Genomic DNA, 12,370 nt, shown 5'->3' with positions numbered 1-12,370 from the left:
TCTCTTCCCGCAGAATTTTGTACACCTCAATTAAGTCACCCCTCAGCCTGTGTTCTAAGGAAAATAACCCCAACCTACCCATGCTTTTCTAACCCTGGCAACAATCTTATAAACCTCTTCTGCACTTTCCCCAGAGCAATAACATCCTTCCTGTAATGTAGCGATCAGAACTACGCGCACTATTCCAGTTGTGGCATCACCAGTGGTTTATATAATTCTAACATTATATCCTTTTATATTCTATACCTCTACATCTGCTTTCTTTACAACCTTGTCTTACTTTAACTGCTGATCTGATTCCGGTTCGAACCCCTGCAGAAACTCTGGCTGAATGTCTTCAAAAGCTGTTTTCAATTGGCTTGCTTCAGCTCCCCCTTGTCCTCAGACAAATCTTCACTGCTTTAAATACAGTTATGATGTGGAGATGCCGGCATTGGACTGGGGTGAGCACAGTAAGAAGTCTTCTAACACCAGGTTAAAGTCCAACAGGTTTGTTTCAAATCACTAGCTTTCGGAGCACTGCTCCTTCCTCAGGTGAATGGGAAAATACAATTAATACATACTTAAATACAGTCAATCTCTCTGAACTGAGAGCAGAACTGTTTCACTGTGCACGCCGCTTCAGCCAGATCAGAACTGAAACTGAAAAATGCTTTCCCAAAAAGTCCTGATGTCTTGACTCCACCCAGCAGTGGCATCATCTCACCAAGCTGAAAACTAACTCAGCAGAGAATTCCCTTAATCAAAACAAAATTGCATTAGCCCAAGCTTGTACAATGGTTAATTGCACCTCCGGCTCCTAAAAGCTTTCTTTCAAAACGAAGATTATTTTAAAAGCGTGACTGCAGACACGCTAACCCAGACTTTTGACCCTTACTTTATCAAATACTTATAATCCAATATATCTAAAATCCTGCATTCATCACCGACTCTTTCTCAACAGCAGCAGAGATCAAAGAGTTTAGTGCAGAACCCTCCTCCCCCACATCTTATTCGTACTCTGCAGCACATCTGTAAATTGACCAATCAATTGAGGATTGTTTCTCAAACATTCTGTACTCCCAGTAACTACCAAGGTCAACTTTGCAAGTCGGCCGTCCTTGTTGTGGTTGTCAACATCTATTAATGTATTTGAATATATTTTTGCAGTGTTGTCCTCAATGTTGCAATGGACTTCACAGCCAATTCATTGCCTTTTTGAAAGTCTGACACTTATGTATGCAAACTGTGACCTTTAACTCCGCATTAACCTACATTTCCAATAGCCAGCATCCTTCCTCGCATCCATTGTTGCCAAGACCACCTTTTCTACAGCTCTATATCTTTATCTGCGTTCGTCCCTACCCACTGAAGAATCCCAAGACCATGTTTAATCACACTGAGGCTTAACTTTCTAAATTCCTGGAACCCGTGACACTTTCAAATCACCACAATTTACAGCTCATTTGAAATCCTCGCCCAGCCAAAATCCTGCATTTCTATTGCCTGTCCCAAGATTTAGGTGGGTCACTAGCATTGCAAAACTTCAAGCATTTCCTCACTTCCAAGTTTTTTTAACTCACTTCATGGCGATTCCTTTTCCCCCCCACTTTTTTCAATCTCACGTGGGGCTAATTCTTGTCTCTGATCCCTTCTGGGCCATTTGTTGCTTCTTGTTTAGCCACTGTGCTCCTGTGCTTGAAAATTTATACCTAGTAGCATCCTCCTTTCTTTCAAAACGTGTTAACTATATCAACCATCTTTTTGGTTTCCCTTTTCTGTCTTGTTTAACATCCGCTATCTTCAGTGAAGAGCCTTGAGAAATGTTCATCCGCCTGAGAAGCGAAGCTCTATGGATGTTAAACATTTGGTGCCGAATTGGATTGGGGAATTCAGGAGAAGCTACTGTACCCAAATACTGGCAAAAATGTGAAACTTGCAACCACAAGGAGTAGTAGGGCCAAGGAGCATTGATGCATTTAAGGGGAGCCTGGATAAACATGCTAGAGAGAAAGGAATAGAAGGATGTGCTGATGGGGTTAAATGAAAAGGGTTAGGAGTGGGCTTGTATTGAATATAAATGCAGGCAGATGAATTGGGCATGCCCTTGGCTCTCTTCTGTTCTGTGTATTTCGCTGGACTAACCAAGAGATTATTTTTGCACAAAACTCAGATGAAGAGAAAGATTAACATAAGCAATCAAGATGTTCCATAGTATGGTGGTATTTGAAAATGATCACATTGTTGGTGATACTGAATAGAAAATGATCCCGGATGAATTTAATAATGAAGCCTGTTGAGATATTTCAGATATTTGCTGAATATTTTCACATTTGCAGAATAATATAACAGCCATTGTAATCAAAATGCTTAGCAGAAGGGTGTTGTGCGAAAGATGAAGTTTCAAGGATGGGAATAATTGATGTCAGATACATCGCACTTACAGTTCATGTGCGTAGTTCAAAAATATCTGAAGAAAAGTTCTCCGTTATGTTCAAACTAAAGGGGAGTGGGACTGTGGGGTTAGCAGTTTCAGAGAGCTAACACAGGCATAATGGTGCAATACCCTCCTTCCCAGCTGTTAAATTCTATGATGCTAGTTAAATCTGAAACTTTTTTTACCTTTTCTTTTCTAAATTTTAAGCCATTCTCTTTTGCAGAATCAATTACTCCGTTAAACAAATTTGCATTTATCTTGTCTAGGCCCTTAATGATCTTGAATAGTCTATCTTGTGTCTGTAAATAGCGGACTGGCACATGTAAGTGCAAACAGATTCTCTGATTGTGCCAAATTGAGGCACATGCCAAAATAGCTTAATTTTTAACTTGCTGGTTAATTTTCCAATAACTGTAGGTTTCTTTTTCTAACATTTTGTGTTTGAATGGAAAAAAAGGCACATTATTAATTACTAAACAGGGGAGGTGAGTAGTGGTGGTATTGTCGCTGGACTGTTAATTCAGATCCTCTGATAATGCTCTGGGAACCTGGGTTCAAATCCCACCATGGCAGATGGTGAAATTTGAATTCAGTAAAAGCCTGGAGTTAAAAGTCTAATGATGACCAACAATTGTAAAAACCCATCTGTTTCGCTAATGCCCTTCAGGGAAGGAAATCTGTCGCTCTTATCTGGTCTGGCCTACATATAACCCCAGATTCACAGCAATGTGGTTAACTCGTAAATGGTCTCGGGGATAGCAATAAATGCTGGTCTAGCCACATCCCAACAACGAATTTTTAAAAATCTGTCTCGAGCCAGTGGAGGGGTTAATGAATTAGTTGACAGGTGCAGTAAGTGGGGAGGCTACCTACCAATTAAGAAATGGCCTCTTCAAAATGTCAACTGGTTTCAAAACCGATTGTGTTGCTTCAAAATATTTGAGTTTTTGAGTGAATTGAATAAATAACCCTCTGGGAAAATATTAAAGGTGAGGATAAGAAAATATGTAATTTTTATCGATTTTAAAAATGTTTATGGCATGTGTGTCACTCAGTACCATTGATCCATCTCCACTGGACTCATTGACCTACATCGGCTCCTGGTTAAGGAATGCATCGATTTTAAAATACTCAACCTTTTCAAATCATTCCATGGCCTGCTTGTAAGGCAAGTTGTTGAGTATACTTTCTAATACAAGTCTAAAAGCAGAACTTCGAATGATTGCACGGTTTCACAACTTAACTATCCATTTCTCTAAAACAAAGGTTTTAACATTTACCAAAGTGATCTTTGATTGGGAATTAAACAAACCCCCATATCATAGGGTTACAGAAGTGCAAGATTTGTAGAATGCGCTATTGCATAGTTCTCTAGTGAAGGTTTTAGATTGCTGCTCCTTTTAAATGTCATGCCCTGTCAATGTGAATTCAGTGGAAAGTAGAAAATTCTCCACAATTTTGTTGAGAGAAGTCCAATACCTGACATTGAAAAAGGGGTTTCATGTAGTAATGATACTTTATAGTAACTTTAATAAACGTGCAGAAATTATGTGGACTAATCCTATTTTACTGCTAGTGGAGAGGTTGGGGATTTGAAGTTTTCACGCATGGTTTTTTGCAGAGTGGTTAATAACAGTGGTTTTGAAAGGGGGGGGAATGGTATCTGAGGGGAGAGAACCAAGCTAGGCAGCATGAAGGCGAGGGAGAGAAGTTGAGCGGTCAGCAATTTAATAGGAATGTGGTTGAGAGCAAGAAGTAAATCTGTGGACTTGAGTTCGAAGAGGCATGAGAGGAGATGGGAAAGGGGTTTAAAAATAAATAAAAAATCCTTGGACGTGAAGGAAGTAAAAACATTTCCGCCTCGCGTTCTGTTGAGTGAATGTGGTTCCCTGCCTGTTGAAAATGGTTGGTTCTATTTTCCCAGTTTGCTGCAAATTTGCATGTGTAAATTCTGATGCATGACCAAAAGTCTATCATAGGGATATAATATACTGTCATCTGTTTTTCTTTTCGGTATCATTTCTGCCAAATTTCCCCATAGTCTTGCAAGTGTTAAATCCATCTGATTGTTCTTGAGAAATATCAGTGTAATTTGGTGTAAATTTAGACTGAAACTGTGTGAGCTGCGTTAAGATTCTTATCAACCATAATAAATCATTGCCCGAAGCAAGAGGGGAAGAGAATGGAATGGAGAAATGATTCTTCCGGAGTGTGGTTTCAGTAGAAGAAGCTGTTTGTCTAATTTAGGATAGCAGCAGGCTAGTAGTTCTTCGAGACGGTAATCAAAATCCACCCCTCTGTTATATAGAGAAGTCTGAAGTGGTTAGACAGTCTGTTAACAGGTGTTGGCCGGCAGCTGTTGAGATTGTCCTGAGTTTCGACACTCCACACTGAACATTTAGGTGTATCTATGTTTGATCACCACAGTCCAATTCTGCCATTCAGGGTTGCATCTGTTACCAGAGCAACATTCTTTTGGCTTTCTAACTTTTAATTTGCATTGTCACTGTCAAATTTTGTCCTGGGATTAACGGGTTCGAACATCATTTTGTGAAGTAGTTAAGCAGCAGGATTATAAAATCTGGCAGTTAAATGAGGTAGCATTGTGTGAGAAAAACAGACTGATTTTCTGCCGCAGCTTGTCTAGTTTAAGTGAATGTTGAGCTTCAAGAAGTTACCATTTCCCCTCTAACTTCATGCTGTCACATGAACACTGTCACTGCTGCTTTTCTGTTGATTTAATAATTTGGGTTCCCCATGGTGGTCTCCGAGATAGTCAATGGTTACTTTTTGTTTCCACATTCTACCCCTCCAGGTGGTCATCCAAAACTCTGTTGCTGTAGTTAGCACTGTTGCTTCACAGCGCCAGGAACCAGAGTTCCATTCCCACTTGGGTCACTGTCTGTGCGGAGTCTGCACGTTCTCCCCGTGTCTGCGTGGGTTTCCTCCGGGTGCTCCGGTTTCTTCCCACAAGTCCCGAAAGTCGTGCTACATGGGTGAATTGGGCATTCTGAATTCTCCCTCAGTGTATCCGAACAGGCACCGTACTGTGGTGACTAGGGGATTTTCACAGTAACTTCATTGCAGTGTTAATGTAAGCCTATTTGTGACAGTATTAAAGATTTAATATTATTATTGTCCTAATTCGTACCAAATCCATTTAATCTATCACCCATGTGCTCACTGAGCATCATTTCTACCCAGTAAAGCAAATAGCTTTCAAACCATTTTTTGGTGTGGCTAGGACCCTGGATCTCATTCCCCAATTCTGCTGCAGCCCCAGTCATCCCCCCGATTCTTCATTGTGTTTCAGACACTAAGACCCAACCTTGTACTGAAAATCCAGAGGGGCTGCACCCTTGTAAATTCAACATTCTCCTCCCCTGCTTAGCCAAATCCCCAGTTCTGCCAGAGCCAGATTCGCCTCCCTTCCCCCTCCCCCTCCCTCTTAGTGTCTCTCTCTAAACCCAGGGACACTGGTTCAACCTTTGTCAACTACCCCATCTCATCAATTCCCCCTTCCCACACCAGCGCACCCTATCCTCTCCCCAAATGTATCCTGAATTGAACCCCAATCTTCGGCATGTTGATGTGCTCTGCTCTCCAATGTTAAGAAATAAATATTGCGATCATTAGGGAACAATTTTATCTCCCAGCTCACTAAGCCATGCACAGAAGATTCATTAGTATGTTATATATTCTAATTAGGAACAGTACACATGCAGGTAACAGTTAAACTGAAAGGTTTTCTTCTTGCAGAACTGTTTAATGTCTTGCATCATTCAACAGCAAATAACAAAAAATAAACCCTTCAGGCAGAATTTCAAAGTTTCTGTAATATATTTAATATCTGAAAATCTGTTAACCCGTGTGATGGGGGATCGTAGGTCGGTTTAAATGTGACCCTGACACATTTCTGCAATGTATGTTACCCAGGTTCATTGAATTGTTTCAGATCTGACATTACAGATTTAATGGCAGGATAAACGCATAATCAAATCTGGCATCGTTCCTTGCAAACTGATCGGTTGGTCTGCAAAACTCTGCAAAAAGCAATAACCCTCCTAATTACAAGGCTGAAGTAAATCAAGCTGGACCAGTGCCAGATCATCGTGACTTTGCAGTATCATTCTGCTGCATAGACGCAGCTTAGGCACGCAGAGGTAGCGTGCATGAAATGTTTTTTGTGTGTTTAAGGTCCGTCCCCAGCCGAATGATCAGTACTGGCTTTTCTATATTAAAAATCCTGAAGATTGAATTGTATTTCACACACTTAACACCAAATTGATTGGCAATCTGAGAAGCCATAACTTTATACCGTTAAACAGAATCACAGAACTTAACAATTACAAAAAGACAACTAACAGAAAATTACTTGAATTCATGCAAAGGTTTTAGAGACCCACAAGTTTTAGTTCCTCTGGTTTTTAATTTTTAAAAAGTCAGCTGTACTCCAAATTGCAAAACAACTTCAAAGATGGAAAGTAACAAAAGCCAATGTTACAAAAGGTCAGTTGGTGGTTTGTCGTAATTGTTACATCACCTCCCGCTTGCCATTTAACAGACATCATCTAAAAAACATAGGGAGGTATAATTTTGATTTGTACTTTTGTGCTCACAATTATAATATGCACTAATTTGCTTGTATTTACTAATTTATTTATCACAACATAAGAACTAGGAGCAGTAGTCGGCCATCTGGCCCCTCGAGCCTGCTCCGCCATTCAATGAGATCATGGCTGATCTTTTGTGGACTCAGCTCCACTTTCCCACCCGAACACCATAACCCTTTATTCCTTTATTCTTCAAAAAAGTATCTATCTTTACCTTGAAAACATTTAATGAAGGAGTCTCAACTGCTTCACTGGGCAGGGAATTCCATAGATTCACAACCCTTTGGGTGAAGAAGTTCCTCCTGAGCTCAGTCCTAAATCTACTTCCCCTTGTTTTGAGGCAATGCCCCCTAGTTCTGCTTTCACCCGTCAGTGGAAACAACTTGCCCCCATCTATCCTATCTATTCCCTTCATAATTTTATATGTTTCTATAAGATCCCCCCCCATCCTTTTAAATTCCAACGAGTACAGTACAAGTGTACTCAACCTCTCCTCGTAATCCAACCTCCTCAACTGTGGGATTAACCTAGTGAATCTCCTCTGCACAGCCTCCAGCGCCAGTACATCCTTTCTCGGAAGACCAAAGCTGAACACAATACTCCAGGTGTGGCCTCACTAACACCTTACGGTTGCAGCATAACCTCCCCAGTCTTAAACTCCATCCCTCTAGCAATGAAGGACAAAACTCCATTCGCCTTCTTAATCACCTGTTGCACCTGTCAGCCAACTTTTTGTGATTCATGCACTAGGACACCCAGGTCCCTCTGCATAGTAGTATGTTTTAATATTTTATCATTTAGATAATCCCTTTTGTTATTTCTGCCAAAATGGATAACCTCACATTTGTCAATATTGTATTCCATCTGCCAGACCCTAGCCCATTCACTTAAACTATCCAAATCCCTCTACAGACTTCCAGTATCCTCTGCACCTTTTGCTTTACCACTCATCTTCGTGTTGTCTGCAACCTTGGACACACTGCACTTGGTCCCCAACTCCAAATCATCTATATAAATTGTGAACAATTGTGGGCCCAACATTGATCCCTGAGGGACACCACTAGCTACTGATTGACAACCAGAGAAACACCCATTAATCCCCACTCTTTGCTTTCTATTAATTAACCAATCCTCTATCCATGCTACTACTTTACCCTTAACACCATGCATCTCCATGCATCTTTATCTTGTGCAGCAAACCTCTTGTATGACACCTTTCTGGAAACCCAGATATACCACATCCATTGGCTCCACGTTATCTACCGTACTGGTAATGTCCATAAAATTCCACTAAATTGGTTAGGCACGACCTGCCCTTTATGAACCCGGCTTGGATCACTGTCTGTGCGGAGTCTGCACATCCTCCCCGTGTCTGCGTGGGTTTCCTCCGGGTGCTCCGGTTTCCTCCCACAGTCCAAAGATGTGTAGGTTAGGTGGATTGGCCATGATAAATTGCCCTTCGTGTCCAAAATTGCCCTTGGTATTGGGTGGAGGTGTTGAGTTTGGGTAGGGTGCTCTTTCCAAGAGCCGGTGCAGACTCAAAGGGCCGAATGACCTCCTGCACTGTAAATTCAATGATAATCTATGATTAATCTAGGACAAAAGTTCGGCACAACATCGTGGGCCGAAGGGCCTGTTCTGTGCTGTATTTTCTATGTTCTATGCTGTGTCTGTCCAATGGGACAATTTCCATCCAGATGCCTCTCTATTCCTTGATGGACTCCGGCATCTTCCCTACTACTGAAGTTAAGCTAACTGGCCTATAATTACCCGCTTTCTGCCTACCTCCTTTTTTAAACAGTGGTGTCACGTTTGCTATTTTCCAATCTGCCGGGACCACCCCAGAGTCTAGTGAATTTTGGTAAATTATCACGAGTGCATTTGCAATTTCCCATGCCATCTCTTTTAGTACCCTGGGATGCATTCCATCAGGGCTAGGAGACTTGCCTGCCTTTAGCCCCATTAGCTTGCCCATCACTACCTTCTTAGTGATACCAATCGTCTCCAGGTCCTCACCTGTCACAGCCTCATTTCCATCAGTCACTGGCATGTTATTTGTGTCTTCCACTGTGAAGACCACCCCAAAACACCTGTTCAGTTCCTCGGCCATTATCATTTGTTAATATTCCATTATTATTTCATGGTCATTAGTTTTTCTGTTTTCAATATCACTGCTAGTGAGCCAGGTTATCGGGTGTGAGTAGCATGGTTTTGATGTGCCCAAACCCAGCATTGTGCCTTGCCTTTTTTGAGATGATGTTGAGGGACCTGCGGCAGGTTAGGTAGAAATTTCATCAACTGGTTCATCATGCTCAAGAATCACTGGAGGTCTGGGGTGGGAACTTTTGTTTTTTTGTGGGATTGCCATGATGCCTATTTAATAATCCTTATTTTCACAAGTAGGCTTACATTAACACTGCAATGAGGTTACGGTGAAAAGTCCCTAGTCGCCACATTCTGGCGCTTGTTCGGGTGCACCGAAGGAAAATTCAGATTGTCCAATTCGCCTAACAGCACATCTTTCGGGACTTGTGGGAAGAAACCGGAGGAAACCCACGCAGACACGGGGAGAACGTGCAGACTCCGCACAAACAGTGACCCAAGCCAGGAATCGAACCTGGGATCCTGGTGCTGTGAAGCAACAGTGCTAACTACTGTGCTACCATGCCGCCCAAGAAGGATGTAAACGCATTCAGCGTAGAATTGCTTAACTAATACCAGGAATGGGCAGGTTATCTTAAGAAAGATTGGACAGGCTAGGCTTGTACCCACTGGAATTTAGAGGAGTAAAAGATAAACATCCAGGGATTCACAACCTATCGAAAAGACAGAGAGGTGGGCAGAGGGGGCGTGGTTGCCTTGTTAATTAGGAATGAAATTAAATCAATAGCACTAAACGACATGGGGTCGGATGCTGTGGAGTCTGTGTGGGTAGAGTTGAGGAACCACAAAGGCAAAAAAACCATAATGGGAATTATGTACAGGCCTCCTAACAGTGGTCAGGACCAGGGGCACAAGATGCACCACGAAATAGAAAGTGCATGTCAGAAAGGCAAGGTCACAGTGATCATGGGGGACTTTAATATGCAGGTGGACTGGGTAAATAATACTGCCAGTGGACCCAAGGAAAGGGAATTCATTGAATGTTTACAGGAGGGCTTTTTGGAACAGCTTGTGATGGAGCCCACGAGGGAACAGGCCATTCTGGACTTGATTAAAGATCTTAAAGTAAGGGAGCACTTAGGAGGCAGTGATCATAATATGGTCGAATTCAATCTCCAATTTGAAAGAAAGCAGGTAGAATCAGATGTAAAGGTGTTACAGTTAAATAAAGGTAACTACAGGGGCATGAGGGAGGAACTGACGAAAATCGACTGGCAGCAGACCCTAGTGGGAAAGACAGTAGAACAGCAATGGCAGGAGTTTCTGGGAGTAATTGAGGACACAGTACAGAGGTTCATCCCAAAGAAAAGAAAGGTTATCAGAGGGGGGGGATTAGGCAGCCATGGCTGACAAAGGAAGTTAGGGAATGCATCAAAGCAAAAGAGAAAGCCTATAATGTGGCAAAGAGTAGTGGGAAGTCAGAAGATTGGGAAGGCTACAAAAACAAACAGAGGATAACAAAGAGAGAGATAAGGAAAGAGAGGATCAAATTTGAAGATCGGCTAGCCAGTAACATTAGGAATGATAGTAAAAGTTTCTTTAAATACATTAAAAACAAACGGGAGGCAAAAGTTGACATTGGGCTGCTCCAAAATGACGCTGGTAATTTTGTGATGGGAGACAAGGAAATAGCCGAGGAACTGAATAAGTACTTTGCCTCAGTCTTCACAGTAGAAGACATGAGTAATATCCCAACAATTCCGGAGAGTCGGGACAGAGTTGAATATGGTAGCCATCACAAAGGAGAAAGTGCTAGAGAAACTAAGAGGTCTAAAAATTGACAAATCTCCGGGCCCAGATGGGCTACATCCTAGAGTTCTAAAGGAGATAGCTGAAGAAATAGTGGAGGCGTTGATGATGATGTTTCAACAGTCACTGGAGTCAGGGAAAGTACCAGAGGATTGGAAAATCGCTGTTGTAACCCCCCTGTTCAAGAAGGGAACAAGGAAAAAGATGGAAAATTATAGGCCAATTAGCCTGACCTCGGTTGTTGGCACGGTTCTAGAATCCATTGTTAAGGATGAGATTTCTAAATTCTTGGAAGTGCAGGGTCGGATTAGGACAAGTCAGCATGGATTTAGTAAGGGGAGGTCGTGCCTGACAAACCTGTTCGAGTTCTTTGAAGAGATAACAAATAGGTTCGACCAAGGAGAGCCAATGGATGTTATCTATCTTGACTTCCAAAAGGCCTTTGATAAGGTGCCTCACGGGAGACTGCTGAGTAAAGTAAGTGCCCATGGTATTCGAGGCAAGGTACTAACATGGATTGACGATTGGCTGTCAGGCAGAAGGCAGAGAGTTGGGATAAAAGGTTCTTTTTCGGAATGGCAACCGGTGACGAGTGGTGTCCCACAACGTTCAGTGTTGGGACCACAGCTGTTCTCTTTATATATTAACGATCTAGATAACGGGACTGAGGGCATTCTGGCTAAGTTTGCCGATGATACGAAGATAGGTGGAGGGGCAGGTAGTATGGAGGAGGTGGGGAGGCTTCAGAAAGATTTAGACAGTTTAGGAGAGTGGTCCAAGAAATGGCTGATGAAATTCAACGTGGGCAAGTGCGAGGTCTTGCACTTTGGAAAAAAGAATAGAGGCGTGGACTATTTTCTAAACGGTGACAAAATTCATAATGCTGAGGTGCAAAGGGACTTGGGAGTCCTAATCCAGGATTCTCTAAAGGTAAACTTGCAGGTTGAGTCCGTAATTAAGAAAGCAAATGCAATGTTGTCATTCATCTCAAGAGGCTTGGAATATAAAGCAGGGATGTACTTCTGAAGCTTTATAAAGCATTAGTTAGGCCCCATTTAGAATACTGTGAGCAATTTTGGGCCCCACACCTCCAGAAGGACATACTGGCACTGGAGCGGGTCCAGCGGAGATTCACACTGATGATCCCAGGAATGGTAGGCCTAACATACGATGAACGTCTGAGGATCCTGGGATTATATTCATTGGAGTTTAGGAGGTTGAGGGGCGATCTAATAGAAACTTACAAGATAATGAATGGCTTAGATAGGGTGGATGTAGGCAAGTTGTTTCCATTAGCAGGGGAGACTAGGACCCGGAGGCACAGCCTTAGAATAAAAGGGAGTCACTTTAGAACAGAGATGAGGAGAAACTTCTTCAGCCAGAGAGTGGTGGGTCTGTGGAATTCATTGCCACAGAGGGCGGTGGAGGC

At 42.3% G+C, this 12,370-nt stretch overlaps 1 protein-coding gene across 2 annotated transcripts in view; it reads left to right on the top strand.

Moving 5' to 3' along the window:
• The window catches only part of rheb (Ras homolog, mTORC1 binding), a 159,408-nt gene that overhangs the window by 129,198 nt on the left and 17,840 nt on the right, over positions 1 to 12,370 (top strand). The window lies entirely within an intron of this gene.

Source organism: Scyliorhinus torazame, chromosome 6 (assembly GCF_047496885.1).
Source record: "Scyliorhinus torazame isolate Kashiwa2021f chromosome 6, sScyTor2.1, whole genome shotgun sequence".
Classification (NCBI taxonomy): domain Eukaryota; kingdom Metazoa; phylum Chordata; class Chondrichthyes; order Carcharhiniformes; family Scyliorhinidae; genus Scyliorhinus; species Scyliorhinus torazame.
The sequence above is the reverse complement of the archived record's forward strand: the minus strand, read 5'-3'. Positions and strand labels throughout refer to the sequence as shown.